General features: G+C 37.5%; 1 long non-coding RNA gene across 9 annotated transcripts in view; it reads left to right on the forward strand.

The window, feature by feature from the left end:
- The window catches only part of LOC308056820, a 124,816-nt gene extending 101,169 nt beyond the window's left edge, over window positions 1-23,647 (forward strand). For all 9 annotated transcript variants that reach the window (XR_013924976.1, XR_013924977.1, XR_013924978.1 and 6 more), the window contains one exon: window positions 1,359-23,647. This is a non-coding gene — a long non-coding RNA (uncharacterized lncRNA). The remainder of the gene's footprint in view (window positions 1-1,358) is intronic.
- The last annotated feature ends 1,085 nt before the right edge of the window (window positions 23,648-24,732 follow it).

Genomic DNA, 24,732 nt, shown 5'->3' on the forward strand with positions numbered 1-24,732 from the left:
ATGCATTTATCTGTTCCACTCAATGGAATACATCTGAAAAACTACCAAGTTCACTGTAATTAAAGCAAAGAATGTCTATAAACTCCTATTTCATTAAAAAAAATGACGAAGTAGAAGATCTGTGCAATCCAGCTTTAAGTCAGGAGATATTTGTGCCTTTGTTACTTTGTAAATTTATTCTGATACTACCCCATTGGATGAAATAATATAATTTGCATGTAAAGTAGCATTAAATTCAGAATTAAGTTTCCATAGTTCTGGGCATGAGTGTGTTAAGTATCCAAATGCTGTGGCTTGTCTGCTGGCTCCCTAATCATCTTTTGAGGCAAACAGCACACCAAAATGGTATCCGGAATTTTAGTCCTGACATGTGAAAACAAAGCAACATTCTCCTTTAGGCTCATTTTTATTATGCTGTGTCAATTTCCACAACTGTTGAACTTAATTGCCTCTTTCCCTTATTGTTTACTACTTCCAGAAAGAGATTTGAATTAGTTCATATACACAAAAGTGCTTACAGGATGATTGTTACATGAGTTTCAGAAGCCGCATACGCAAAAATGTTTGTGCAAAAGAAAAGGTATTGGAGATATTTACTGTGCTGTGAATTCTCTGATATTTTATTGATGCCTTTCTTCTTTCAAAAACCCTTATTGGGTGTACTTTCTCTAAGAAATCATTTAAAATCCCAAGCAAGTATCTAGTTTTTACTATTGTAAAGCTTAGCAGGATTTAGACTTTTCTCACTTTCCACTTCCTATCTGTGTTCTGAAATATCTTCAGTTTGTATCAACTGTTCTCCCAGGCATTATGGAGAACACACATATGTACTTGCATTAGTTATTTTGGACTGTGTTGGTTTTGCTTTTTGTTTAAATAGTAGTTCAACATATGTTGGCAATAGTATTCAACAAGGTAAGCCGAAAGTACAGTTTCATGTATAATAAAAAGCAAAGTTACCATTCTTAATATGAAAAAAAAAAAAAAAAAAAGCAACCAAACCCCAACAAGCAAACAAACAAAACCCCCCGAATATAGTGGAGTAATATAGAATTAAATTTTCAGGTATTTGTATTGCCCTTCAATTGCTCAATGGTGGCTCTATCCTACACAGACACCACTCCAGTAGTCCAAATGAGTTTCGAAATTAGTCCTACCTTACTTAAAGTATTTCTTTTACCACATTTCCCACAAACTGAAAGATGCACTCCTGCATAATGTTTAGATGTTTGTGATTTACTGTAGCCTTAAAGATAAAGTAGCATAATGTAGGAAGTACACTATCACTTGACTTAGCATCAGACATGTTTCAAATAAATATATGATCTGCTGCCTTTTATCATTTGTTTTACATGCAGAGCTGAAGATGACTGCTTAAAAGAATGATCAGCTGCATTTTTCACCTTAAACCAGCTAGATTCCTTACAATGACAGTAATGTCTGTATTGAAGGCGTTGGACCTTGACTGCTGACCTGATACAAGGATAATGGGTATGTTTTTAATCATCACTTGTCTTCCCTTGCTGAATGGACTCTAAACCGATGTGTCAATATTGTGCTTGGTAAAGAACAGAATTGTCTCTACCTCCCTTTGTGGTCTTATACTCCTAACAAATAAACCACCTGATTTTGTCACCCTTTTAGGCAGTAACTTTATATTCTTTGTCCATGCAAAGCACAAATTCAAATGTTCTTCTGTCTATTAGAACAATTACAGAGAAAACTTGGAATGCTGCCAAATTTCTGGTAATTGGGAAGGGAGGGGAATCTTCTCTAACTGAGATGGGCAATGGAAGGTAACTTCCATGCCTTTTAGCTATAAATATTTATGAAATTTTCTTACAAGAAGGGGGGGTGGGGGGTGGGCAGCCCTTGTAGTTTATAAGAATTCTTTTGAACTTTAGAAAAGATAGCCCCTGTTATGTTATACCCGAGCACTCATGCCCCTGGTGAAAATGATCTTACGATGCAGCATACAATTTCTGCAGGGGTCTGTTGGATGCAATTCACAACAGTCTAGAAACATGCTATAAATCCTGTCATTAAAACCAGCTGGGACTTATTAGGAGAGCAATTGTGAAGCAGAATTCACCTTTAATAAGGATAAAGAAGGAATTGTCAGGATTGCCTACAGGGTCTGTCTACCTAAACTTGTATGAAACCTCTCCACCTTCTCTCTTTTCCATTTTCCATTCCAATGATGCTAAAAACTGGACCTGGGGGAGAAAAATAAAAGACAAAAGAGGAAGAAGAAAATAAAGAGTCACACAGGAAAACTGCTTTAGACGTCTTATCTCTGTCTTTTTCTGTCTAAAGCTGGCCTATGCCAAAGTGGCTTACTACAAGTGAATTTGCATGAACATAAACGCTAACTGTAAAGGCATGTCTCTATAAAACAAATAAATTCAAGCTGTTATTAGGTACTTCAGATCAAAAATATAGACTCTCTTGTGATTTTCAGCTGTGGAGAGTGTGGTTCAAAGGAGATCAATATGGGTCAACATGCACTTACAAACAAATTTAAGGCTGGTTTTCATAACCTCTAAGATCTACAAATTCCAGCAGACAGTCTCCTGTGAAACAGTTTTCTCAGGAGAGTCCAGATGCATTCTGCTATAGTGCATAGTATCAAATGAACTTCTTTCATGGCTGAGTAGGTGCTTTCTAAAAAGAGAGATTGTTTTTCTCCTAGGTCTGATATGTGTTTGTGAAATATGACACCACTATCAATTTTAGAACAGAGAAAACCCACAAAAACACAAGCTCAAACATGATAACTGGCAGAACTTAATCCCAATCCTATTCCTAATCAGTAAAGCGTTTCTGATTTGCAGCTAAACTGAGATTTTCAGCTGAGGTGGACAACCCTATTTCCTTGATTATCTTCTTTTCTTCTAGAGCCAGTCTGTTTGGAAGTCTTCCACCACTCATGATAAGCTGCTACTAAGGAACACGGGTTAAAGTCTATAAAGTTGGAGTGGAAATTTCACTGACAAGTTGTGCCTTTTACAATGGAGAGAGGATGTGTTCAGATGGGTTACAGGTGAAGCAATTAATGTCAGTCAGCAATTCTGGTGTGACTAGGAGAGAGGTGTGATAGGGACCTCTTCATTTTGGAGGTGACAACCTCCAGAATTTCTTCATAAGAAAGCAGATATGTATATAAAAGCTTGTCCTGACACACACCTGCAGTCAGATTAGCCAAATCCTCCCTTAGGACCTGCTGGCCAAAAAAAGGAGCTGCTGCTGTCTAACAGCCAAGTAAGAGCTGATGGATGTGTTTTGAGCTAACCATGTTAGCAATTAAAAAACAAAGAGCAAGTGTCAGTGCTGTGAATTTAAAAAATTCATTATTGTTTCTTTATCTATGGACATAGCTAAATTTCTGGGGGGAAAATGGCAGGCTCACAGAGAATTATGTTCTTAAATGGCTACAGGTACTGGGTAACTATCTTTAAAACAACTGCAGGTTTATGATGATGGAAATACTGGTTGGGCTGTGGATGCTCTGTTGTGACTGAAATAGTCAGGCAGATTGTCTGCAGTTACACAGGGAACAGATCTGTTGATTGGTGAGGTGAAGGACAGCCCAAAGCAAATTGAAAAGAGTGAAAGAAAAAAATTGCCATCTGGAGACTGACCATCCTATCAGATAAGTGGAGAGCTATTCAGATACACAGAGAGCCCTTGCAAATTTGCCCTGCTTGGAAATTGGCTAAATAGTTGGATTTTTCCTTGTTCCTCTTCAGACCTGCTGAGCAGTTAGTGGTTGCAGAGGTCCGCAAAAGGCTTGTGGGTTGTGTTAATGTGCCTTTTGTTCTTGGTTTGTTCCTTATGTTTAAACTAAATAATGCTTTGAAAAACCTGATTAATCACAACTGTTAAATTAAATACAGTGTGTTGGAGAAAGAAATCCACCAGTAAGAAGTGGAATAGCAGATTTGAAGGGAAAGCCTGAAAAAAATGGCACTTAGAAAGATTAGCAAGGATCAAAGACGTAGCTGGGGCATCACGGTGAGCAGCTAAATTTTTCAGTAGGACTCGGAGTAAAACAAGGACTATGGTTTACAAAAAAAATTAAATTCATTTTCCATTTCTCATGGTTACAAATCTCTCTTTTTCTTTTTTCTTTGTTAAGTAACAGAGAACATGTAAATGTGCATGCTTATGCTGAATATCCAGTTGGCTACATGCAAGATGCTTTCTCAAAAAAACAGGCAGAGGTTCCATTTAGCAATGGAACAGACTCAGAATATACCCCAAATCAAACTGTTAACCCCACCTTGTTGTAGAAAGTCTCTTGTAACCATGAAACATTTTCTGGAGCTGAAGACACCACAGAGATAGCTTTGCTGAACCAGTGAGTTTCTGGAAACTGGTTTAGGTACTTGCCATTTTCCAAAAATGTTCCACCAACAGACCTCATCTGGGCCAAGCTGTGACATGCATCAAGGAGGAGTTCTTGGAAGAAGCTGTGCTATTTTCCAAGCAAGTTCTGTGGGCAGAAGGAAAGACACTCATTGCTTTCACAAGAACTAGTGTAGATGTGATTATGTGTATGTGTATGTGTGTGTATGTGTAAATATGCAGAATCCAAAGGGTTGCCCTTTCTATGAGCCTGAAAATAAGCTTCCCTTCCCTGAAATCTATTTATGGTTCCTACATAAATAATATGAAGCTTGTTCACTTAAACATGAGTTATAGGTATGTGCTGTAAATTGCATTTCTGTGATGATAAAGGGAGTTTGTAGTTCTTGCTGTACAGTAGAAAATCTTTTTTTAAAAAAAATAAAATTAGATTTAAAATTGTAGATGCTCTGGACTGACTTCATCCTTTTTACCTTTGATTTATTTGGGGAATGAAGTAATGAACTATGAACCTTTTAGCTAGCTCTAATTTTGCCTCAGGAATGCCTTTGCCCATCGTAAATTGTTGTGCATTAGGCACACATACAGCTCTATCTATTTCAGCCCATTTTACTGCCATCTTTCGCTACAAACGAAAATAAGGTTGGGAATTTCTAGTTCTCACCCATTGCTCTTTCAGTCAATTCTGCCTTTCTCATTGTCCACAATGCTTGCTCTCAAATCAGTGATTGTGTTGATTTATTGACAAACCACAGTTTACAGTAAATGTCATCCTAGAGTAACATTATCTGAAGCACATGTACCGGATGACTGAGTAGTTGTCACAATGGATTGTTCAGGACCGTACTTTCCAAAACCAGCATACATCACAAAAAGACCAAACAGGCTAGGAACAGTTGTTTTTTTTCCAGGATCCTTACCAGCTATCATCTAGGCCCGAAAGAATGAAATGTGAAAGGTTAGTGACATGCTGAAATCACTCGCATCCACTGTAAATTAATTTTTTACTGCGCAGAATGGCTTCAGGATTAGACAAGCACAAAGGTGATCTTTACAATTGTTCTTTCTAACCTGTATTCTATCCCGGTCTGCCTCTGCATATGCTTGTACAATTTTATTAGGCTGTCTTTGCTTGATAATTGAAGCATCTAGTATAGGTTAGGTCCTGCTTCCACTTGATTTCAAATAGTCACACCAACAGCAGAATTTGCCTAGGCTTCAGATTTCCATGTATTCTTTTCAAGTATTGACAAGTTTATACTCTCTTTCACACAAATAAGCAAAAGAGTTGCTTAATCCTTAGCAAAAGTGATTGCCTCTCTTTATTTTTAGAAGGAAAAAAAAGTCTATGCTTGCTAACTGGATTTTGCTCTTCAGCTGGGTTTTTTTGACTGTTTTTAGCAACAGATGCATCAGTGAGATAGTGCAGTGTGAGCTTGTTTTGTAAACCAAGCAACCTTTCTTCTAACCGTTATAGGGGAGGAATTTTAAACAAAAGCATTTCCAGCAGCTAGATAAGCAAGTGTCTTGCTGAGAAAGATGGAAGACTCATGGTAATTCTTCTGCCAGAAAGCAATGGAAAATAAGAGCTGTCATCTAGAAAATGACAAAGCCATTTCTAGTCCCTGTAGATTAGCACTCTATCTTTTGCTGAACAAATATGCTGTTAAAGGTGTTGGCCTGTAAACCAAACACAGAAAAGTGTCACACACTGGTATCAGAGTGAAACCATTAATCTGTGTTTGAAATGTATTATAATTATTAAAATTTTTGTATTAGGAAGTGAGCCTTCCTAGAAACCCTTTTCTTAAAAAGCTAGGCAAAAAGCTAATCTGCTAGAAACAAATTGCTACTTTTCCAAAGAGCTTGCAAAAATAAACAGATATGAAGTGGTTCGAGGGAGTGAAGAAACTAGTCACAGTCTTTATTAGGTCAGTGGCAGAACCAGAAATAAAGCATAAATTTCCCCAGCTCCCAGTCTAGTGACCTATTCACTTGGCCGCATGGGCTGGTAAGTGATGACTCTGAGTCACACACAAAACCATTTGAGATACCCTCTTTAATTCCTCTACATCTTTCTCTTGCACATCTGGTTTTTAACCCTGCGTATCTATCTGCTTCTGACTGCATAAGACTATACCACTTCCCTTGTAATAACACTTTTTTCTCCCTCTCATTTTCCTGCTAAGTTGCTTATTAAACAGAATGCTGTATGCAGCCAGTCTGAGGGATTATGTCTATATAGTTTTTTTAAGTGATTCCCCTCCTCCTTCCTCTTATCTTTTAGTCAAAAACATACAGTTTCTATCTGATTATGGCTGGCCTCTGCTCAACCTTTTGTACAGGGCTGATTTAGATTTTCCAGCTCAGTCACAGCAGGAAAGATAAACCCTGAACCACATGATGATGTTGGCAGTGTCAGACAGTGGAAATGAAGTCTCCAGGGGATACCAATTGACATTTCAACACTTTGGCTGTCAAAGAACGGGCTTGCACACAAAAAGAAAAAAAAAAAAAAAAAAAAAAAATTCAGGGGAAAAGATGTTAGAAGTCTTGAAAGTTGAAAGTGCAGTGAAAAAACTAGCATGCATTTATAAATGGCAAGTGAGCATCTATTTTACTTCATGTGTGTCTTTACATAACAGATGGAGACTGACCTTAGATACTTCCTTCACTCCAAAAATACCACTATAAGTTCCCAGGAGTCATAAGTAACTCAGACTACTTTAAGAAGTTAAGAGTTTATATTTAAAGTGGGACTATGATTGTTTTGTTCTGATAGGAATTCAAGGTTGCAGAGCTTACTTACAAATGTAATTCTTCTGTGAGTTTTATAAAGCAGTAGGCCTAATTTTTTCCTCTGCTTTACACCTGACTTCCACCAACGCAGCTCCGTGGCATTGGTTAATTCTAACTCACACAAGCTGCAAACAAAAATATTCCTGAATGTTTATGACAGAGAGAAGCTTTTTCTCATCCGATGCCTGCATTTTTTTTCAAGCTTTATGTTACATTTCTTTTTTCTTAATTAAAAAAAAATAATGTGAGAAAACAGAAGAGCATATTCAAGTCATACCGAAACCTCTGTTTGATTTCTCCCACCCCCTTTTCTCTTTCTTTTTCTTCTTTCTTTCCAATGACATTTCCTATGATGAGCACTCAGAAAGAATAGCTATTGCCTCTCTTGTCAGTTTTGTTTTGTCAGCTCTGAATGCTGGGTCTTGCTTTGCCATTTTCAAGGTCTCTTTCAATCCCTTGAACACAGCTGGTGCTTCAATCAAGAGCTCACACCGTGAAGAAGCTGGCAATTGATCCCCAACCAACTATGTGGATGATATATAATATATTTCACAGTACACAGTGGAATACCCTTTTCTTTTCATCACTGAGGGACTGCTTCACTCAGGAGTTATTCTATACAAAAATATTAATAATGTCCCATTCTCCTTGGGGATGTGAACATTTGGGGTTTGAACTTCAGTGACCTCTACTTGTCAGGTTGATGTGACTTTAGCAAATTCAGTAAAGGAAGCCTTTTTGTGCCTCAGTTTATGGTTTCATTAGCTTCACTTCTGAGAATCAGAATCACTTTCCAATCTTTTTAATCACTTCCTGGAAGAAGTTGTGGGAATTGAAGATTGTGAAGAGAGTCTGTGGATACCCAAATATTGTAGAACTGTATAATTGACCTGTGCTATAGAAGGAATGCTAAAAGTTCTGAATACTCTCAGCTTTGTTTTCATTAATTATATTTCTGTTATCAGAGACACAACAGAAAACTCCTGCTTTTTCTTTTTTTATGTGTTTAATCTGTAATGTATTAGTTGATGCAGTTAGAAATTGTCACAGGAAATTCGCACTAGGTTAAGTAACGACTGCAGTGTGAGTGCAAATCTGGGAATGCTGCAAGAAATTTTGCACAAAGCCTTTCCTTTGGAGGGGAGAAATCGCCTGTCAGTGAAGCACGAGGTGCAATGCCTTGTGAACCAGTGCCTTTCGCAAGCGATTGTTTTGATTATGGAAAAAGGGATTGCAAAGGCCAGTGTGTACACAGGAAACCTGACAAGTCTATCTCTTCTAAGCTAGAGAGGATCTCTGTGGTACTACTTGCTGTGTTAGTGTGGACCTGCAAAGCATGCAATTCTCTGAGATGATTGGGAGTCTTTAGTTCCTGTTAGCATTGTTGAACCAGGATCTCAGCACTCAGGCAGGAGAGTTTAGAAAGCAGTTCTGCTTTCTTCTTATGCAATGAGTTGAAGGAGGTGTGTGGTGCACTTTCTTTCTTGATTTACATGTACAATCTGAAGTTATGTGCTTATTAGCATGTCTGCTTTTAAAATGTGCAATTTTAAAATCAGTTGGAAAATATTAGAAATGCTCAGAAAAAAGAAACCTTCGGCCTCTTTTTAGATGGGGTATCCATTCTTACAATTCCTTATTTTAGGATCAGGGGAAACAATGACACTGGGGGCTTTTAGAATTGTAAAGAATATATTGAAAAGGTAACATCCATCTGAGTGTGAAAAATCTGAAGCCCGTTTAGTAACGAGTTTGGGGATCCTGCATTTTTGCTTCAAACACAGAAAACCTGCCAGATGAGCCCATTTCCAGCAACATCCAAAGTGAGTGGAATGCACAATACCTAGAGAAAACTGTCTCCTTAAGTGGTTTGGTATGCTCATAGAACATTTTTTTTATCCCTTCTTTAATTTTTTACATTCTTTCCATTTCTCCACTCCCTTTTCCCCTTGCATGAAATGACAACCATGGCTAGTTTAGCAAGTTAAGATGTCAGTGTGGGTTTCCTTTACTACAAAGGAGACATGCCACTGTCAGCAACTGATCTAACAACAGGCACACTGACCTGATAGCTGAAAGCTGTTCAAAACCGTCCTTGGGCTTTTCTCTTTCTTCTTCACCTCTTTGGAGTAATCCTACCTTGTCTGGGGAATGGCTCCTCTCCTTATCTTAATGCCCAGATGCTTACTGTAAACAAATTGCTTTTCTAAAAAGACAATTCAGTTTGCAAATTTTCCAAATACTAGTTCCAAATACCAGTTCAACAATAGGTGAAGCACACTGCACATGTTTTACAAAGGTTTAAACGCAACACACTCCAGCCAACATTTGTAAGGGTAAAATACACTATCACCATAGTGAGATTTGGTCAGTCTGGGAATGCTTTCAATGTAGCTAATGAATGGACACGCATAATTCCGCAATTACTTGACCTGAGGGGAGACAGTTCTCATCTTTAATTTCTCTACTTCTATTTTAAAAGTAAAAAAATCACCCTGTGTATTCACTTATGTATTTAATCCATACTGAAAAGAGACACTGCCTATATTTATACAACTTGATGTGTTTGCACGGAACAAATATTTTGGTTATCATGCAGATTTGTAGTGAATTGTACTAAATTAAAAGGTCCACTTTTTCTGAGTCCATACCCAGAGCCAGCATGAATGGGAAATTCTCATTGAGTAGGAATTGTAAATGCCTCATTTCCAGGCATTTTAACTTCAGTTTTTAAATAGTCGATTGCCGAAGCGGCTTATTTTAAAAATCACAGCTTTCCTGAGAATTTAATTAGGTCATCTAAAGAGGTTATCTTTGGCACTCCGAAATTAGCTTTGTTGCAGACACTTGGGAGGACAATTAGGACCCATCTTATTAGTACTGAAGGTTAAAACTCTAGTACTGTCTTCTACCAGGACGTAATCTTTCATGCTTCACAGCTTTAGTTTTCACAATGAGCTGCAGTGAAAGGGTAGAGGGGGAAGGGAAAAGGGCAGACCCGAGGAGCTAAATAAATATCCAGTTTAAGAAAGCTCCTTCAGGCTTTTTATTCAATGAACCTGATAAATATGGCTCAGAAGAAGGAACAAGGCTAGTGGGAATTGGTGAAGTACAATTAGATCCAACAAATTCTCTTAAATGAATACCTAAAATTATGTTTAAAGAACAGGGTACTTATATGATATTGAAGTACATCCCTTCTTTCGTGGAGGAATGTTAAATATAAACTGCATTAAGAATTCTTGTAGTAATCAGATACATTTGCTCAGAATGAAATTGTTTCATTTTCATTTTGGTTGGGAAATACCATGCTTTGACAGCTGTACTGATATTAAGCATGAAAGTAATGAGAATGAGTTTGTGCTCACATGGTAACTGTGGAAAAAAATTCACATCTCATAATGTCTACTTAAAAATACACACTATAGTATTCAGTTGTTGAACATGGCCTGTTTCTAGATTCAACATAATCAATTATTCATAAAGATTTTTGTTTCAGGAAGATAAGTATTTTATAAATCTGCATTTTGCTGTGATAAAAGGAAGTCGTTGTAACTTGCTTGCTGGCTACACGCAGCCTTTTCATGGGAAGCCTCCTTCCAACATGCATTGTGCAATAACAAGTAAAATGACCCTCAGGGTCATGGGATAACACTCATGGGTTGCTGCTTGCTGGGTTTTTTTCTTTTTTTCTTCTTCTTTTTTTTTTTTCTTTTTCTTAGGTAGCACCTGCTGTGTGGTTCTCAATATAAATAGAAACTGCTTGCAGCAAATCACAGATGTTTTACACACTGGAAAAACGGACAGGATGCAATCACTAAAGGAAATGCAGAAGCAGTGGGGGAGGGCAAAAGAGAAAATAAACTTTGCTTTACATTTTCTTGGCATTTTCTCACTTAGCAGTGACCTGGTGCTCTAGTGCTATTTTTAGTTAAAACCTTGCTTAGGACATGCAGGATTATTTTGCTGTTATACTCTACCTTTATGAACATTAAGCCAATTAGTCACTGTTTTTACTGTGGAGATGTGGGAAGCGGGCAATGTTTGTTTGGTTTTCTTTTTAATGGATTAATAAAAAAAATACAGTAATACAATGAAAACTGCTTGTATTTCTAATTTTCTCATTCTTAAACTTCTCTTCATACAGTTACATCTAATTGATTTATATTTGTGTAGAATGAAGAAAAAACAGCAGCCTGTGGAGATTTATCTGAAAGGCAACCAACAGCTTTGCTGAGCAAGAGGAGAGAATACTTTGTGAGTTGTCCTTTCAGCCACTATATTGCTTTTATTTTGTGTAAAACCTTCTCTTGTCCCCTCCCAGCCTCTCACAATTCTTCCATGCAAATTCTATATACTTCAGCTTCAGGCATGGGATGGATATTAATCATAGCTCCAAGACCCTTAGAAAAGAGAGAGAAAGTTTGAATGAAAAAAAGATGATTTGACATTTTAAAAATGTTGCTTTTCATGATATACTGAAAACTGCAGACACACAGACATGTCCTTTGATACTGTGGGGCAGAACTTCTCATCAAACAGTTTTTCCAGTGATGATAGATTCTTATTAGCTATATTAACTTTGTCAAGGAGTGTCAGAGATTGGATAATTATGAATAGAAAACCAAATACTACAGAAATAGAAATTAAACTTAATAACTGCTCTTTTTTTGTGGGGTTTTTGTTTATTACTTGGGGGGGGTGCTAGTTTGTTTGTTTGTTTGTTTGTTACTTTGCATTCTAAACACTGCACTGTCTTTTCAAAATTATTGAAGCATAATTTCTCTGAATGTTTAGAGGGGCTACTCTTGTTTACACAGGGATCCTGTGTCTTGGTCAAGCTATCAAGATACGCTCTGTACACAGACAGTTTCTCAGCTCCCTGGCAATATTGTCAGAAAATACCTCAGAAGTCTATGAGTATAAGGCTATGACTACAATCACAGCAATGACCTGATGAACAGGTCTGGAGGATCATTGCCCACAGTTTCGTGGCTAAGACTCCCTGTGGAATGACTGTTTCAGTAGTTTTTTGCCAGGAATACCTTGTGATAGCACATAGCGGTGTGTGCTTGGAAGGAGGAGTTAATACAAAGTTCAGAATGGTTTAGAGACACAGACATATAATCAGGTAATCTCAGGGTTAATAAAGAAAATGAGTCAGAAGCATCTAATCTCTATATCCCAAAGACAGAAGATCTCCTGGAAGATGAGTTTGCTTCAGGTTTTTACCTATCCTGTTTACCTTTTATTATTTATGTGGGGTTTTTTCTGACTGTTCCATATTCCTATGGCTAAGATTAAGAAAGTGTTTTGCCTTTAGAAGGCCCTGGGGCAATATATGCCTTACTGTTCCTCTGTCATGTCAGACACCAAACCACGCTGGTTCTGCTTGGTAGGCAGGACTGATGCATTTTGCAAGGTAAGAACATCATGGTAGGATAAAGTCAAACAAATTACGGGAGCAAAGGTACCACTGATTTTGACTTTTGAAGTGGTTTCCTCGGTACAATAAAACATATTTGACCACTGATTTTGGTGGACTGCCCACCAGCTACTGTCTCCATCAAGTTTTTCTTAATCCAGATTAGATCATCTGCATTGTTAATTTCGTTCAAAGCAGAGCTGAGATCTCCTAAAGAAGGGATCTGGGTGCTACGTACAGCAATAGATAGTTGTCTTCTCAAGGCTAATTTGATCGATCTGCTGGCTGTAGTGGTTACTGACAGCTGAGGTGAAGCTTTTCTTTCCTCTGGAGTCAGCAATTTGCAACAGTGCATCTGTGCAAAGACTACTCAGGGGTCATTCCTAATCTACCAAGTGAGATGTTGTCTCCCTTCTCCAGGGCCAGTTAATAGTGCCCTTCCAATTGTACCATGCATTAGCCCGTTCGCCACCAAGCAGCTGTGCACACAGTATTTGTGGGTATAATTTGCTAAACGTGAGGACTACTGTAGCAAAGATAAACATTTCTGTGAAGCAAATCTCCACTCTTAATATACAATATGTTACTCTTTCACAGTCTGGTTTCAGTAAGTCCTTGGTTCTTTCAGCAAAAATAAATGCCACTTTCTTTAAGATTCTGAGACCTGAAGAATTAATACACAGATCTCTCTACTTAGGGCAAGTACTGAAAACACAATGGCAAATTCAGAAGGTGGCTTTGCTCCAAGTAACAGATCATGAAGTCAGCAATTTCATCTGGGAAGGAGGTTTCAAGGAAAACCTGAAAAAGTGACATCTTTACCTTGGCTTCAATAGAGTAGCCTCATAAAAGAAAATTACCGTCTCTGTACAACATGCTACCTTTTCAAGAATACACACTCAAACCAGTCAAAAGCCTTCCTGTAAGGCTAAGGAGGCAGATCACTGCTGTAGCCTTATTAGTGACTTGCATAAATCTGGCATTTAACAATCTATATAATCATGAAATAAAACTTCTTCAACCTCAACAGCATATCTGTCAATATATTGACATTTGAACATTCAGCCATTTGAACAGTAAGACTGGTTCCAGGTAAATAAGTATAAATGAGGGGGAGTAATATCATTTTGACAGAAAAGGCCAAAAAGGAAGAGGTCTTAAATTCATACAGAACTACTCTAGCATACAATAGTATGTACATTTTAGTATTTTCTTTAAACATGGTGAATCCTGAATAAGGAGTGCATGAACTAACTGTCTATCAGAAATATTGAATCGTTTTTTCCCTGAGGCTGTAAAGTTCTTAATTGTACTGTGGGAAAACTAGACACCCTCCTTTGATTAATGATACTAGGTTTCATTATTTGTATTTGTGTGCGATTCAAGATTCGGTTTGGATTTTTTTTCCTGTAACCCTTTTCTGTACGTCTTTTTGCACAGGCTGACTTGCTGATTTGTTTCACTAACTTTACATATGGATTTTAATATTTTAAAAAAAATATTTTCATTGTTATCAGTTTGTAAGAGAGAACAAGCTGATTTTGAGTGCTAAAAAGTGACAAAAAGTGGTTTTGTCAGGCTGTGTCTACACAGCTGAAGGCAGGCAAATGAGAACTCACTCCAAACCAACTAGACCTGAACTTGGTCCAGACTAGAAGCTGTGTAACCACATTAGCATGGCACTTAGCCCAAGCTAATAAGCCCTACTAAGAGGCACTAAAGCAGTTACACAATTTTTGGATCAGAGCTGGCTTGCCTCCAGCTAGCTTGGAGTGCAACCAGGATGATCTCAGGTTTGTCAGGAAAAGGCAGTATAGACAGAGTCTCAGATCCCTGAAACATGTAGGCTTAACCTGTACTCTAGAGTTGTTTTGCATCTTATAGTAAGAAAGAGGTATGGAGCAGGTAAATGTGAGAACAGCAGATTTTAGGTAATAGATATTTAGGAAAAAAAGTAGCACTTGTATAGTCTAGTTACTGTTCTTCCAACTTGTTTCACTAACAGATCCATTTGAGATAGGGTTTTTTAAACACCACTTCAAGGGAGGGCACAAAGGACTTGTTCATAAAATTTAGGCGGTTAGTAAAAAAAAGCTGTTGTTCAAGTGTTTCATTTTCATTTGTCATATGTTTAAAATATTTCTTTTTTTTTTTTCCTTCAGTTCAAAGTTACTCTTTGCTTCGTTATCTCCCGTCATTTTTCCTGGGTGCCAGAATCCATTCCTATATTAAGTGCATCTACTACTGTGGCTGGACCTTGGGATGAATTTCTGCTGGCTTCATAAAATAACACTTTGTGAGCTTGCATACCTTTCTTGGGTTTGGTTTTTTTTTTTTCTTCTAGGCAAAGAGACTCAATTTCTTGAGGCCTCCTTCTCTTTTGATATTGTTGGTGTGGGAGTGGTGCTGGAGACACAAAGTCATCAGAACTAGAAAGGCTTTTTACATTCTAAGCCTTGTGAGTGTAATTATGAGTACTCCTCCTCCAGACACCTGAAAGATGATTTAGTGTTATTCAGTTAGCCACAAAAAGACTTTGAGGACGCTGATTCTCTAGAAAGATACCAGCAGAGCAGAGCATCTGGTTTCTGTCTCCCATCCAGTATGACTTCTAGTGTATTTTAATTTAAGTCCAATTTGGTCTTCAAGAAAGCAAATTCTTTACTAACTAGTTCTTCACTTAAATCACATTAACAATGTACACCTAAAAGTATTCTCCTGAGTATTCCCATTTTTTAAAAAATGACAGTTTCTCTATGAAAAGGAAAGAGCATTTGAAATAATGTTGGGTATTTTGCCAAGTCTGTCAAAAGAGTAACACTTCCACTTTCTCAGCTCTGTCTCATTAAAATTGTATTCTAATTCTGTCTCAACTTGGTCTCTTTGCTTCATAAGTCATTGCCTGCTCATTACTTGTAGTGTGAGAGATGAAATTTATTCAAACCTGATAGCAGGGATAAAGAATTGAAAGGCAGGCAGCTGGGAGAAATGAAATTAGTTTATTCTAACGCTTTTTCGACAGGAATTTTTTCATTGCCACGGGTTACTATAAGTGTCAGTTTGGATTTGTGGTACTGTCTTCGTTAGGTTTGTGGGGAATTTTTTAAAACAGTCTTAAATGCTACACTATGCCTTCCTTTGTCACATCAGTTGGAATAATGTTCAATGTCTGTGTTGATAATAAGGTCAAATATTACTTGCTAGAGTAGTCTGTAATTATTTTATCATTATACTTGTCTAACAAAGATTAAACTTTTGCAATTGTTTTAAAATAGATTCTTCAGCCCAGTATTTAGATAAATATTATATACTCGGTAAGGTCTGAGCAAATGATAGAAAATGAAATATAACTTACATGCAATTTAATGTGGAATGCAGAGGGGAGCTGAGCTTTCTAACCCAAATATTCTCTCTCAAGCTTTAAATGTCAAAAGAATACACTAAGGAATTTCTAATTTTGAATATAGGAGAGTATTAAAAGCAAATTGACTTAAAGCACAGCACTTTTCCATTATAAAATTGAGTTGTTAAGGAATTATGTGGTCTAATTACTGAACTTGGTATTTTTGACTACTTGGATTATGAACAGATATTGTCATTAACTAGCTAATTAAATTGACTGCAATAACAAGCAGTAATTTAGAAATATGTTCTAAATTAGTTTTTATATGAAAGCAAAGTCTTTGTTGATCTGTGCATGTGATTAATGTCAAGTGTCATGAATTAGCTCAGGGATCTCTGGTGGAGGAAGGGCATTATAAAGAGAAGTATCTGTGTATTTGACAGAAACAGATGCAGCCAGAGGAGCAGTTTCTATTCAATTAAATATTTGAACTAGAAAATGTTAATAAGTATGCATAGTGTATTTTCTGGAAGCATACAACATAATGGCTCAGTACAAAGAGACTGATTATTTTTCTGTCTAAAGGCAGAGCATTATTGCAGTTGCAATGCAAGTGATTCTCTTACCCCAGAATCTTCCTGCTTGAATTACTTCACATTTTGCTACTCAGAAAACGAAGCATAGGGCTCTTAATCTTTATATGCTTATATACTATAAACACCTTCAAGTAAGTTGATTGTTAACATCTGAAATGGCCTGTTAATTAAACATGGTGTCTTAAAAGCTTTTAAGAATGTAAACATGAAAATGACTACGTATTGCATTTGGATTTGTGGTACTGACTCTGTTCACTTTGTTCGTTGTTTTCAAATGCACACTAACTTAAAAGATAAAACATCCATCATTTGAAGTAATATTCAGTATCTGTGTTCAAAACGTTCACTGAGTACACTGAACATACTTCCAAGCACAGTAGTTGTTTGACCAGGATACTCTGAGAAAATATATGCTATCAGGATGTGTAAACTTTATCAGTAAGGTGAGTCTTTATTCTAGATTTTGCTTTTTCTTCCCATGTAATAGTCATGGCATACTGTTCCTGTATTCCTTGTTCACTGTTTGGATGTGCTTTGGACAAAATGGTTTACACAGGGAAGTTATTGTGAAAGCACAAAAATTACAGGCAATAATAGTGGGAAAGAGAACTATTATAAATCTTCAGGAGGAAAACATTAAAGATGTTCCTATGCAGTAAGTTACCAGGACTGATTTCTAAACACTATTTGACACCAATGAGGTAACGGGAGATGAATCCCAGAGGGTTCATGAGCTCAGTCTGCAGCAGTCCAAGTGTCACCATTCTCAGTAATCTCAGCTGGGGGCAGACAAAATGTCATCTCAGGTATCAGTCTTCCTTTTAGTAACAAAATTCTGTAGGGAAACAAGGAAATGGTAGGAAGTAGACTGTCTTTTTTAGTCATTTATCTTTATAGAAATAGATTGGTCCTTGGCAGTTTAAGCTTTCTGGGGTCAATTAAGGTAAGGAGTGACAGATAAGTGTAAGCTTTCCCTTTCAAAGAGCACCTTAAAAGAGTTTTAACAGAAAAATCATACTTCTAAAAACTATTTTGTATTGTGCAGCTATTCATGCTCACAGCCATATACCATAAATTGGGCAGTGAATTATAATTTTATTTATCTTGCACTGATAAAGACCCAGATTTGGCGTTTATCTAACTGAAATGAAATCTTAGTGAATAATTGATTGTTCAGTTTGATCATGAAGAATCAAAACATGCATACCTGGTGTTAATTAAAATGGAAATCAGTTTTTGAAGGAAATGATTTCCTGAAAAATATTTGAGTTGAACAAGGTATTCTGCTTCAGCAAATGGAAGCAAATCTCACAGCTATGAAACTGTAGTACATCTTGACTCTCATAGTTCTCAAGATAAATAGGCTACATACTTTCCACTGAGTCTTGAGAGATCCTGCCTAAGATGCAAATCCCTTGCTAAGTGCTTTTTAAAATTAATTAACCAACTTAAGGGATGGTTGGCACAAAAAATGCAAATGAAATACTTGTATTTAAGAAGAAGAGTGATCAAGACAAATACTAACCTCAAGAACTTGCAAAGCTTTAGAACAAATTGCGGAAGAAGGAATAGTTGAAGGCACAGAGGTAAGTAAGGAAGAGGTAATTTAAAATAACTTGCTGCTGAACTAATTAATATATTTCTCTGTTTTGAAAAGTGTATCTATTATCAAAAGATGGATAATCTTACCTATTGTAACTATCAGTTCGTCAAACGTGTACAGCCTTCCCATATAAACAGCAGAAGCAAGAACTTTAAAGAGGTTGATAAATTTGCAGAAGGAGCCAAGGAAGAAGAGGGTTATAATGGTATTAGGTTGGACTTGGTGACCTAGAAGGACATAACTCCATCACATGTGTTGCTAAGTAGAAGCAAAAGTTTTGCAAGAAATTCTAAACAGAAGGTCTCAAACTAACTCTTGGAGAGTTTCATGAGGTCACATGAACCCTGAATTTTTCATAGTACTTATTCAGAGTAGTAGTATTTGTGAGCAGGGAAGATAGCACTACTTAACTGCTGCAAAGAAATTATGGGGAATTAAGAGCATTACAAAGCACCTGCATTAAGACAGCTGGAGAGTAGCAGGGGATGTCATGTACAAGTCACTTCAACATTACATGTGCAGGGACCTGTTCTTTTGACAAATTATCTGAATGCTTCTTGAACCCTAACTATGATGCAATGAGACTGTTCCCTGACTGGGGGGGAGAGGAATGACAATTTTTTTATGATTGTAAGCAACTTCATAAATGTGTTTGCAGGCAGAAATCAGTTGAGGTGGAAACAGACTGTGAATCTTAGGGAAATGTATCACAGAAAATGATCATGAAATTGCACAAGTGTTTGTTAAAAGTGAAATACGTGTCTGATAAGAACCTTCTTACAGCTGATGTTTTCAGGAATGCCTGTAAGTAGGGAAGGCAAGCAGTAGCAAAAAGAGAAGTGTAATATGACTTGTATGTTGCCCACTTGCTAAATGCAGTTAGACTAATCCAAATGAGAAATAAACTGGTCTGTCTTCTGTAAAGCTTAGAGAGGTAAGGCTAGATAAATAGTCACAAAGAAGCCATTGAACATGCAATTATATTTTACTTTTAATGCAGAAAATAGATTTCTTATATGGTTAGGAATGAACAGCTTTTTGGTCACATTTTTAAAGATACTGAACCAGATGAAGTGCCAGAGAATATCAATCAAGATTTTTTTTTTTTTTTTAAATCACATAGAAACTGATCCAGGTTTTCAGAACTGTAAAAAAAAAAAAAAAAAAACAAAACAAACAAACAACCACGGTGGTTCATTTTGGGCACACCTGGACGGTACAAGTAAAGCTACTGAAACTATTTGTAATAAACAGCAGCTAGAGTACAACTAAAGTTTCAGGCAATCCATAAATCAAGTTCAAGATATTTAAACTGAAGAAGATAAGTTATTTCTTGTTAGTAGACTCTTTAAACAGGTTTTTATATAGCTCACCAAGTAGCCATGAAATAACATTTTCAATCACAATTAACTTCCCTTGAGGTACCAGGTGAGTTGTTTAATACAAAATTAATAGATGCTTCCATTCAGCCATTTCCCTTGTTATTTTAATTCAAGTACACAATGCTGAGCTTGTACTTTATACAGACACTATAACTGAAGAAAAGCAGCATTAGAAAAGTCAGATTCAAAGATCTCCTCCCAGCATCACTCACTGTTACAACATTTTTCCTCATATTCCTTAGTAAGATTACCCAGCCATTTAAATCCTGACAGAAAAGTCCACATGCTGCTAGTGGAATGGCTTTCCTTGAAAGGTAGCTGTTATCTTCATAGCAATCAGGACTTATCCCAACATAAAAAGGTTCTTGAGCATTAGGGGTTTTTTTTAGGATTACCTCCTAGTGAATTAAAACAGAAGAAATGCTGGTAAAAGGCTGGCCGGCAGCTATCCTTTTGGCCAGAGACCTGGTTCTACAGAAAAGAAAATGAGGTATCTTTTCATTTTGCACTAAACCAAAGGAATAAGTGAGAGATATATTGATTATGGATTCTACTTGGTCATTGGTGTTATTTGACTAAGGCCAGTCCCGAGCTCCCTTTCTCAGCTACTGCCCTGATGGCTATCTGCAACTCATTCAACCCATCAGGTCAGCAGTTCGCTCCAGGTACTGAAGCCCTGTGCCTCACATGCAACCTGATCACAGTCTAAAGGGTGCAAACACATGGGCACTGACCACACAGCCTTTTTGAGGGCAGTTACCTTACTCCTGTTTGTGCCCCCCATACTGTGCACGCTCACCTGCTCACTGACCGTGTACAATAGGAAGAGCAGTGTACACAGGTTTCAAGTGACCGAGTAGGTGAGCAGCTGCAGAGTTCACTGCAGCAAAAGTTGTTCTAAAACAGAGAAATGCCTTTGCAAGCAGAAAGGTGTTGTAAGCCACAGACAGTAATTATTTATAGCTCGGTGTTATGAAACAAAATATCCTGTCATCTATCAGGGTAGTGAGGTGTCACCATTGCCCCCCTCTCCCATCTCACCTGTGTCTTTTTAATCGGCTGTATTACTTTGTGATTGATGTGTTGACTTCTGTTTGGTTTCAAAAAAGGAAAGAAAAAGAACAAAGGTACCAATAGATGCTGACCTTGCCATAAAATTTAGAGGTAACCTTAAAGGTCCCCACCCTGTCCTGTGACCCAGGGAAGGAGTGATGGCATGGAGAACTTCATGCTTCATGCCTGTCCCACAGGCAACATCTGTATCTGGAAAGGCTTGGTCCCACAGTACTTTGTCCTGTTGCTTGAAGAACTGGTAACCTCTTGCCCTTGCTGAAGCACGTTTGCCTGTCAATCTTCTGGACATCTTGAGAAGGGCAGCCAACCTCTCCTCTGAAACAATATGACTAATTCTTCCCTGGTTTTGCTGACCCCCTCTGAATTTATCTCAGCCCAGTGGACTTATATAGTATTGGCTTCTTGCATATTTTCCAAAGGTTCTCTTAGGTGTAAATCTTGCCACAATGCCCCAGCCAAATATCATTCATCTGGAATGACAGCCACACATTTGCTCTAGCTGTCATTCTGTCATTCAAGTCAGCTGCTGTTGCACTTAAAGGCCACCAGCAACGAGCTGCTGCTCCAGCTGCTGAGAAGGTAGCCAAGCCTCGCTCACTCTTCCTCCCTCTCCATCCTTCTGCTAGCTCCTTTGCTGCTGTTTTGCATTTCAGTGTAGCAGTAGGACGAGACATGTGGTGGAGCTGCTGCTGCCAGCCCCATGTTTTGTTCCTCATTCCGTTTCTGACTTGGAACACAATCTTTGTGCTTCAGCCTCTGTGCCTCAGCTTTTACAGAGCATGTTACGAAGTCCTTTGAGATCTACAGATGCAACAGATTATTCAGATACAACCTAGAATCCCATGTTTCCAATTAAGATATAAATGACAGACATGCATTCTAATTTTATTTTTGGAAAGCATTAGAAAATACCTTTGGAATGTAATTTGTGACCCTGTGAAAACTGACACTTGGTTTTAAAAGCAGCTTTTCCTTTTGTCTAAGTGAAACCCTTTCACTTGATGCATAGATATTTAGGGAAATAAATGCAACTTTGAACGAGCTAAGCTAATGGAGGTTTAACATGAAGGGAAAGAATTATAGCATGCTGGGAATTTTGGTAGGAGCAGAGCTACAAAGAAGTTGGCACATTTGTTTAAAGTGTGGTTAAAAGTCTGGTCTGGGAAAAGACAAAAAAGGGTAGAATTGGATAGTTACTTTATGAATGTGGATGTAAGGGAGAGAGCTCATTGGTTTCATAGGTCTGTGTTAGATTCCCACAGCCCTGAACAAACAGCTCTCAGCCTTATATTTTCTAAGCTTTTGTCTTCCCACTTTGGAATTCTGACTACGGGCACATTACCAAGCCAACTGGATTCACTACAAAGCTTCAGTGTAGCTCTTTTTATCACAAAGATCAAGACAACAATTGTGTGCCTACAAGAAAAGAACAACTAAAACCATCGAGCAAACATTAAAAGAACAATTCTAGAGATACTTGCCTTTGAACTGCAATAATGGGCAACATTCAGCCCTGAGATTTGAATTCTGAGTAAAAGGAATTCATTACTAACTGCCTTTCCTTGTAATTATCCAAGCTGCTGGCAACATATATTTTCAGCAGCATTAATTTTGCACAACGTAATATTTTGTAGTTGTGCTGAACCTCACACAATGGCAGCATTGTAAATCTGCTTTATGGAGTTAGTTTTGTTTATTATAGAGTTCGTATATGAAAAAGGAAGAAATCTAAATTTTGTGTTGGCTTCTCCCCAAACCACAGAAAATGGAGTATTGTTTTACAAGAGCTTGTTCTGAAATATCACTTCCCAAATGTAAAAGAAGTATGGTATTGGTGCAGATGCATTTCACAAGCGTACAATGTCCAGCTGAAAAAATACAGTAAAAGCTGACTACTTTTTTTTTTTTTTTTTTTTTTTTTTCCCAGAATAGCCCAGTTTCACACTTTCTGGAGGGGTGGGGGTGTGGTGAGATAACTACAATTTTATAATAAATGCTTCATTTTCCAATGCCTCAAAAGTGATTTAAGTCGGAATCTACCAGACACCAGTAATTCAGAATAAACATTGTGCCTGAGGATCTTTGACCACTGTTATTTTAGTTCTGGCACTACAAGCCTAAACCATAGAAACAATTTCAGTGAATCATCCTGCACTGATTTATTCCTCCTTCTGCACACCACCACCACCCCCCACCCCCATGTGCCTTTTTAGTAGGTTAGCTTTGGAATCACTGTTAATCAGCTGCCTGAAGCATTACTTTTTCTTGGAAGGAGGTTATATGATGGGAAATGTTCTTCCCAGATATTTTGCTTTTAATAGAAAAATTACAGAATGTAAAGTGAACTGGAAACAACCAATTTCAGATTGGCCTTTTTGGCCATTGAATGGATAGATGATGAAGTATACACATGATGTGCAATCCAAGCAAACTGAATGTTATTTACAACCCATAAGTGATGAAGACGACAAAATTTTCCAGTTCCATCCACTGAAGTGTGGATAGACATGCAGTCCTCATTTGGCATCTTTGCCTCCTCTGGCTGCGAAAGGGATGCATGGATGTAGTGGCAGCAGCCTCTGTGATTTCTGTGGAGAAACAATCAGCTGAGTGACCATTTCCACACGAAATACATTGTCAGGCCACTTGATTCTTATCCACACAGTTGAAAGGTTACAGGAACACAGAAGCCAAATACATTCAAAGCCTTTTCTTTACCCACCACCTCCAGGATGCCCTGGAACTGGTACAAACTCATGATAAAAGTTCTGATTAAGCTAGAAAGCTAATGAAGAAATCACTGCTCCTCGCCCACTTCTGAGACTCCGTCAATATAATATAAGGGAGTTCTTCTTTAAGACTTAAATGAAAGCAGCACTAGTGCCCTGGAAGGTGAAGTACAGGAGGAGAGGCTGTATTTCACAATACCAGGTGTCTTGGATGATTTCAAGGAAGTTGTTCAGGATGAGGCAGGTGAAATTCAGGTTGTACTTTGCAGGTCACATTGCATGGTCCATTAATTGGAAAATAACTTGAAAAGCATTTACTTTTTTTTTTTTTTAATGTATTTTTTTAAATTGGAACTACCCCTTGTTTGTATATGTTTACAAAACAACCGTGTCTCTAGTATCTAGAAAATATGAGCTACAAATAAATTGTTCATAAGTTTCAAGATTTTAGAGGGTGTGGATAGCTTTCTAAATTTCACAGGATTAAAACTTTCCCAGTTCATGATGTAGCAGTGTGATAGCCATTCAAATTGCTTTTAAAAAAGAGAGAGAGAGAAGCTAAGGTCAGGAAACTTTTTTTTTTTCTTTTTCAAGTTTTAACGTTGCGTCTTTGTACAAGGCAAACAGCCTTCTGGTTCTAGCCAGACCTTATAAATCATGCCGATGTGTTGAGGCATCAACAGAAAATAGACCTTTCTTTTGATGTGGAACTGTAATTGGTCTAGATTTGTGGTCTTCTCTCACTTTGGGGCAACTCCCATTCAGCATTGCCAAAAGGTCTGGTATGTTACTAGGAGACAGAAGAGTATCCTGACATTGCAAAGGCTCTCTGGGACAGAAACGGCATGGACATCTCTTCTGCTGTACTGCTAGAAATTTGTTCTTTTTCATAATCGGATTATTTTCCAGTACAGTCAATCCAAGAACTATTTTTCTTGGTACTACATACTTCAGGAGTGTTCATAAAGTTCGGTGAAAAGCTGAAATTAAAAGGGCTGCAAAGATCTGAATATTTATTTTTCTACTCTACTGCTTTAAGTTCTATAAATCTGATAATATCAATAAACTTTTTTTAAAAAAAATACTTTTCAGCTAATCAGCAACACTGTCCATGAGATCATACTAAGAATTCAGTTATGGCCTGTCTTATTTTTATAATACTGAAACATCTGCATAACAAAGTTTTATTTTCTTTCCATTTCTCTCTAAAGGCCATGAATTCCTAACAACTACAACAACTAAGAACTAAACCTTTGGATTCCCACCTCAGTTCCACCCTGATACTTACCTCCTCATGCTGAAGTGGTATATATCTTCCTGGAAAACAGCATTAAGGCTTTTTTCTTGGGTTTTTTTTAATTATTTGCATAGGTAAATTACCACAAGTCTAGTGCTTACTTTTTGTAAGCACTA

Source organism: Falco punctatus (genome assembly GCF_963210335.1).
Source record: "Falco punctatus genome assembly, chromosome: Z".
NCBI classification, from domain to species: domain Eukaryota; kingdom Metazoa; phylum Chordata; class Aves; order Falconiformes; family Falconidae; genus Falco; species Falco punctatus.